The sequence below is a fragment of the Coregonus lavaretus genome (assembly GCF_964263955.1).
Source record: "Coregonus lavaretus genome assembly, chromosome: 21".
Taxonomy (NCBI): domain Eukaryota; kingdom Metazoa; phylum Chordata; class Actinopteri; order Salmoniformes; family Salmonidae; genus Coregonus; species Coregonus lavaretus.
In genome coordinates this window covers 11,170,901-11,178,405 of record NC_140008.1, presented here as the reverse complement: position 1 = coordinate 11,178,405, position 7,505 = coordinate 11,170,901, and positions in this window count along the sequence as shown.

The window sequence follows — 7,505 nt, the reverse complement described above, 5'->3', positions numbered from 1 at the left end:
ACCGTGTCTTGAATGTAACCATCTAATCTAGGCCTATGAAAAGGGGAGACACAAATTGTACAATATGACGTCCATCTAGTCTGGAGGAGATAATTATTGACCCCCCCAAAAAAACGTTCCAGTGGTACTGATTCAATGATAAAGACAGTGAATATGCACGCACTCACTGGGGATATCGATATGGCCGCTCTCCGCTGGTGGCAATAAGACAGGCTACTGCTTGCTCATTTGAGGCAGATTAGTCTTTTCTTTTCAGCAATAGCCATTTGCTTTCTAAACAATGTTTTTCCTATGATTGTAGTAATTTGATTGTAGTAATATCGCGATAGGCCTATTTAAGTGCTTTTCACTGCAACTCAACAATCAGCTACAGTGAGGGAAAAAAGTATTTGATCCCCTGCTGATTTTGTACGTTTGCCCACTGATAAAGAAATGATCTGTCTATAATTTTAATGGTAGGTTTATTTGAACAGTGAGAGACAGAATAACAACAAAAAAATCCAGAAAAACGCATGTCAAAAATGTTATAAATGTATTTGCATTTTAATGAGGGAAATAAGTATTTGACCCCCTCTTAATCAGAAAGATTTCTGGCTTCCATGTGTATTTTATACAGGTAACGAGCTGAGATTAGGAGAACACTCTTAAAGGGAGTGCTCCTAATCTCAGCTTGTTACCTGTATAAAAGACACCTGTCCACAGAAGCAATCAATCAATCAGATTCCAAACTCTCCACCATGGCCAAGACCAAAGGGCTCTCCAAGGATGTCGGGGACAAGATTGTAGACCTACACAAGGTTGGAATGGGCTACAAGACCATCGCCAAGCAGCTTGGTGAGAAGGTGACAACAGTTGGTGCGATTATTCGCAAATGGAAGAAACACAAAAGAACTGTCAATCTCCCTCGGCCTGGGGCTCCATGCAAGATCTCACCTTGTGGAGTTGCAATGATCATGAGAACGGTGAGGAATCAGCCCAGAACTACACAGGAGGATCTTGTCAATGATCTCAAGGCAGCTGGGACCATAGTCACCAAAAAAAACAATTGGTAACACACTACGCTGTGAAGGACTGAAATCCTGCAGCGCCCGCAAGGTCCCCCTGCTCAAGAAAGCACATATACATGCCCGTCTGAAGTTTGCCAATGAACATCTGAATGATTCAGAGGAGAACTGGGTGAAAGTGTTGTGGTCAGATGAGACCAAAATTGAGCTTTTTGGCATCAACTCAAGTCGCCGTGTTTGGAGGAGGAGGAATGCTGCCTATGACCCCAAGAACACCATCCCCACCGTCAAACATGGAGGTGGAAACATTATGCTTTGGGGGTGTTTTTCTGCTAAGGGGACAGGACAACTTCACTGCATCAAAGGGACGATGGACGGGGCCATGTTCCGTCAAATCTTGGGTGAGAACCTCCTTCCCTCAGCCAGGGCATTGAAAATGGGTTGTGGATGGGTATTCCAGCATGACAATGACCCAAAACACACGGCCAAGGCAACAAAGGAGTGGCTCAAGAAGAAGCACATTAAGGTCCTGGAGTGGCCTAGCCAGAAAATCGATGGAGGGAGCTGAAGGTTCAAGTTGCCAAACGTCAGCCTCGAAACCTTAATGACTTGGAGAAGATCTGCAAAGAGGAGTGGAACAAAATCCCTCCTGAGATGTGTGCAAACCTGGTGGTCAACTACAAGAAACGTCTGACCTCTGTGATTGCCAACAAGGGTTTTGCCACCAAGTACTAAGTCATGTTTTGCAGAGGGGTCAAATAATTATTTCCCTCATTAAAATGCAAATCAATTCATAACATTTTTGACATGCGTTTTTCTGGATTTTTTTGTTGTTATTCTGTCTCTCACTGTTCAAATAAACCTACCATTAAAATTATAGACGGATCATGTCTTTGTCAGTGGGCAAACGTACAAAATCAGCAGGGGATCAAATACTTTTTTCCCTCACTGTATTTGGTAAGCTATTTTCTGCACGCGCTGCCCAAATTGCGAGCTTAAAACAATCCACAGCTCATTTAAAAAATAAGCTAATGATCCTATACTATAGCCAACCTTGACAAATTTTATTATATTTACTTTGGGGGAAGCTTATCTTCCCCTAGCCTATTGGAAACAAGGACGAGTTCAAATGCCAACATCAAATTCAAAGCAATTGGCGCACTGCCTAAATGGCTGACCAGCAAAGCAAACTGTCTGGCAGTGTCTCTGCTTTCTTAGTAAGAGAAAGAAGTGCAGGCTGGCAATGTCTCTCTGAGCGATGCGCCGCATGGTTCTAAAGGCAGCCAACCAATACGCTAAACAGCTGTTGCATTTTACATTTACATTTACGTCATTTAGCAGACACTCTTATCCAGAGCGACTTACAGTTAGTGAATACATATTTTTTTATACTGGCCCCCCGTGGGAATCGAACCCACAACCCTGGCGTTGCAAACGCCATGCTCTATCAACTGAGCTACATCCCTGCCGGCCATTCCCTCCCCTACCCTGGACGACGCTGGGCCAATTGTGCGCCGCCCATGAGTCTCCCGGTCGCGGCCGGCTGCGACAGAGCCTGGATTCGAACCAGGATCTAGTGGCACAGTTAGCACTGTGATGCAGTGCCTTAGACCACTGCGCCACTCAGGAGTACATTTTGATTGAGATTGGTATTCCTCCCTCTCTGTGGATGACTTCGTCAACCACTTTGAAAAGAAGGTTGACGACATCCGATCCTCGTTTGTTAAGTCTAATGACACTGCTGGTCCTGCTCACACTGCCCTACCCTATGCTTTGACTTCTTTCTCCCCTCTCTCTCCAGATAAAATCTTGCGACTAGTGACTGCAGGCCGCCCAACAACCTGCCCGCTTGACCCCATCCCCTCCTCTCTTCTCCAGACCATCTCCGGTGACCTTCTCCCCTACCTCACCTCGCTGATCAACTCATCCTTGACCGCTGGCCATGTCCCTTCCGTCTTCAAGAGAGCGAGAGTTGCACCCCTTCTCAAAAAACCAACACTCGATCCCTCTGATGTCAACAACTACAGACCAGTATCCCTTCTTTCTTTTCTTTCCAAAACTATTGAGCGTGCCGTCTTTAGCCAACTCTCTTGCTATCTCTCTCAGAATGACCTTCTTGATCCAAACCAGTCAGGTTTCAGGACTGGTCATTCAACTGAGACTGCTCTTCTCTGTGTCACGGAGGCTCTCCGCACTGCTAACTCTCTCTCCTCTGCTCTTGTCCTTCTAGACCCGTCTGCTGCCTTTGATACAGTGAACCATCAGATCCTCCTCTCCACCCTCTCCGAGCTGGGCATCTCCGGCGTGGCTCACTCCTGGATTGCGTCCTACCTGACCGGTCGCTCCTACCAAGTGGCGTGGCGAGAAGCTGTCTCCGCACCACGTGCTCTCACCACTGGTGTCCCCCAGGGCTCAGTTCTAGGCCCTCTCCTTTTCTCCCTATACACCAAGTCACTTGGCTCTGTCATATCCTCACATGGCCTCTCCTATCATTGCTACGCTGACGATACACAACTAATCTTCTCCTTTCCCCCTTCTGATAACCAGGTGGCGAATCGCATCTCTGCATGTCTGGCCGACATATCAGTATGGATGACGGATCACCACCTCAAGCTGAACCCTGGCAAGACGGAGCTGCTCTTCCTCCCGGGGAAGGACTGCCCGTTCCATGATCTCGCCATCACGGTTGACAACTCCGTTGTGTCCTCCTCCCAGAGTGCGAAGAGCCTTGGCGTGACCCTGGACAACACCCTGTCGTTCTCCGCTAACATCAAGGCGGTGACCCGATCCTGCAGGTTCATGCTCTACAACATTCGGAGAGTACGACCCTGCCTTACACAGGAAGCGGCACAGGTCCTAATCCAGGCACTTGTCATCTCCCGTCTGGATTACTGCAACTCGCTGTTGGCTGGCCTCCCTGCCTGTGCCATTAAACCCCTACAACTCATCCAGAATGCCGCAGCCCGTCTGGTGTTCAACCTTCCCAAGTTCTCTCACGTCACCCCCCTCCTCCGCACACTCCACTGGCTTCCAGTTGAGGCTCGCATCCGTTACAAGACCATGGTGCTTGCCTATGGAGCAGTGAGGGGAATGGCACCTCCGTACCTTCGGGCTCTGATCAGTCCCTACACCCAAACGAGGGCATTGCGTTCATCCACCTCTGGCCTGCTGGCTCCCTCACGACGCCAGGACGGCGGAGTCACTCACCACCTTCCGGAGACATTTGAAACCCCACCTCTTTAAGGAACACCTGGGATAGGATAAATTAATCCTTCTACCCCCCCCCCCCCCCCCCCAAAAAAAAAAAAAAAAATATATATATATATATATATATTTTTAAAAAATAGTATGATTGTAAAGTGGTTATCCCACTGGCTATAGGGTGAATGCACCAATTTGTAGTCGCTCTGGATAAGAGCGTCTGCTAAATGACGTAAATGTGCCCTTGAGCAAGGCACTTAACCCTAATTGCTCCTGTAAGTCGCTCTGGATAAGAGCGTCTGCTAAATGACTAAAATGTAAATGTAAATGTATGTAGCCTACTTTTTTATTTTTGGTCTTGAGCTAGGCTATGGCAAGTGCGACTGATCAGTCAAAGGCCCATTATAGATAAATATAACAGAGAAATAACAAATAACAAAAAAAAACTTAACAGGCCCATGAGCCACCAGTCATGTCACCTTTTTCATAGTTTTATTTTTATATAAAATACATATTTCTATGTGTGTCATTTTCGACCAGCCCACCCAAATAAAAAATGGTTCAGCCCATCTGGCATTTGCCAGAATTGCCAGATGGCCAATCCACCCCATGCAGGGGATTTAGACAATGACAATGACTTTGAATGTTGTAGGATAATTGTAGTAGAATATTGAACACTTGTTGCAGTTGAGTGTTAGCATCATCGTCAAATGTTATTGCTTTTTTTTTTACTGCTTTTTGCCGCAACATGTTCTGGAGATGAAATTCACCTACAGGTGGCTGGCCTCTCGGGGCCAAGTGTGTTTGGCTAACCATTCAAACCATTCAAACCATTCATTGCTCCCATTCAAGATATTCACACCTCACGTACACTGCCTTAAGAACTGATGGAGTAACACTGCGCCAACTAGTGGGGATCAAGCACTAAATCAGGTTTGTTTCTCATGGTATAATGAGTGCTTTAATGCCTTCATTAATGCCTCTGTATATCACAGTTTGTCTGTTTTGTCAAAAGGTTTTATTGAAAAACAGGTTGTGCAGTTGAGTGAAAAACATGTTGTTATTACATTTAATCTAAAAGAACATTGAAATCATACTGAATGTTTCACAGAGCAGTCTAAATAAAAACAATAGTGGTCATAATCTATGAAAACAGTCAAATCTCTGTTATAGTGAGCACCACAGGATGTTGGTGGCACCTTAATTGGGGAGGACGGGCTCGTGGTAATGGCTGGAGCGGAATGGGTGGAATGGTATCAAATACATCAAACACATGGTTTGATGCCATTCCATTTGCTCCATTCCAGCCATTATTATGAGCCGTCCTCCCCACAGCAGCCTCCACTGGTGAGCACCCACCGAGAAGCCAGGTTGGTGTGGGTGTGCATGTCAAATTCTTCTGCTGAGTGAGCCTATTATGTTCTCAAATAGGAAACTTATTTTGTCAGATCTTCCTTCCCAATGAAACAAAAACCAGATGAATCAATATTGGCCTGGAAATAGAGTTGCCGAGATCACACAGAAAAGTACTGTGGAAAAGAGTACAGTTTTACCCCATGCTTGTAAGAAACGTAATAAAATGAACTTTCTACACTACCCTCTGCCTAAGTACAGCGGTTGTCCCTCTCTGTCTTGTGGGTACAAGGTTTATTGTAAACAGACCTCAAGGAAAATGGCCAAGCAAGGATATCCAAGACAAACAGCAGCATCAGGTTCACATTGCGCACAATCCCTCATGCACCTGCTGAACAGTGAGAATGCGTTGTTCAAAGAAAATATAAAAGTCAACTGAACAAACACTGCCCAACATCTTCTTGATCCAGTTAGATCAGCTTTAGATCTTCCAATCTGGGAACCTCCAACATAAACTTTGGGTGGTTTTATATACGACAGGTGAAACTATTCAGCTTATGGAGTATGGGAAACCCCTTGACATACAAAACCACACTTTTTTTTTACATCAAAGTAAACCATAGGTGTTATTTTCTCTGCCTAAGACTGATAGAGCTTCACTTTGTTAGCCTTTACTGACAGTAGTTTAGAGTGGAATAATGCTGATGGAGGCGGAAGAAGGGAGAGAGCGCATTAGAGAGGAAGGGGCTGTGTGTCTGTGATCATCACAGGACAAGGAGGCTAACTGGAATCTCAAGGGCCTGCTGTTTTCCTGGCCTCTGTCCCGCCACCACCATCACCAGCTAAGGCCAACGAGAGCTGGGGAGTTAATCTTAGGTTGCCCCCACCCTGACCCCCAGCCACCCTCCCTCAACTCAGGAGTTTCATTCACGCCAGGAGATTCTTTGGTATGCATCAGCACTACCTCTGGAATCACTCTGCTCCTTAAAAACAAACAAGGAAAATGAGCAGTTCTCCTGCTCAGACACCCAGACACACCATGGCAGCAAGCCTAACACACCCCCAGTCAGAACAATGTTTCCATCATCTTCTGTTTACACACATTTCTTTCTGTTTTAAACACTTTTAATCACGTTGATGCTGTTTTCTAGTTGCTAATAAAAACAACATTAAAACCTAAAAATAAACTCTGTGTCTGCATTAATAAATTGTTATTTCCTTTGTTCCTGTTCTGCTTCGACAAGGTTTCTATTATCGATGTTGTGTAAATGTGCTTAGCCAGTGTTGTTTTCATGGTCATCCTGACCTTAATTGACCACCTGCACCACAACGGCACTGGCAGTCAGACCATAGCATATACACACGAGCCCTGTGCTCTGTCCCAGAATCAGGGAACACGTTGTTCCTTGCCCTTTCTATACCTCCTTTTCTATTGGAACATTATATCTGTAGAGCAGGTGTAATCTTTCTTTTATGAATAGCGCAGAGGAACTTGTAGTAACCTGAATTAATTCCATTTAGATGACTTTGGTGACGAAACAGAACATTGTGAAATTAGCAGGTATTTCACAAAATGCATCATCACAGGGTGGACTGGAGTTAAGATTATGTTAAAGGTAGCATCTGTCAATTTGTCCACATGGAAAAATTCCTTGTTCTGGTTCTTTGATAAATGCCAACTCTGGTCCTAGTTTACAAGGGGGTGGTTCATTTCATAGAGAATGGATACCTTTTTATTTGGTTATAGCGCCACAAGGTGGCCATCATGGGGAATTAATATATTCTCTACAATTCTTTGCATCTGAGGAAATACTGAACATCCAGCACTGTTCGGCGATATGGCTTAAATATCATATCCCCATTTTTTTCAAACTTATGGGCATTCACGATATATATATCTATATATTTTTTTTTCATCAAATGCAAATAGCGAGTTGAAACTGCTTG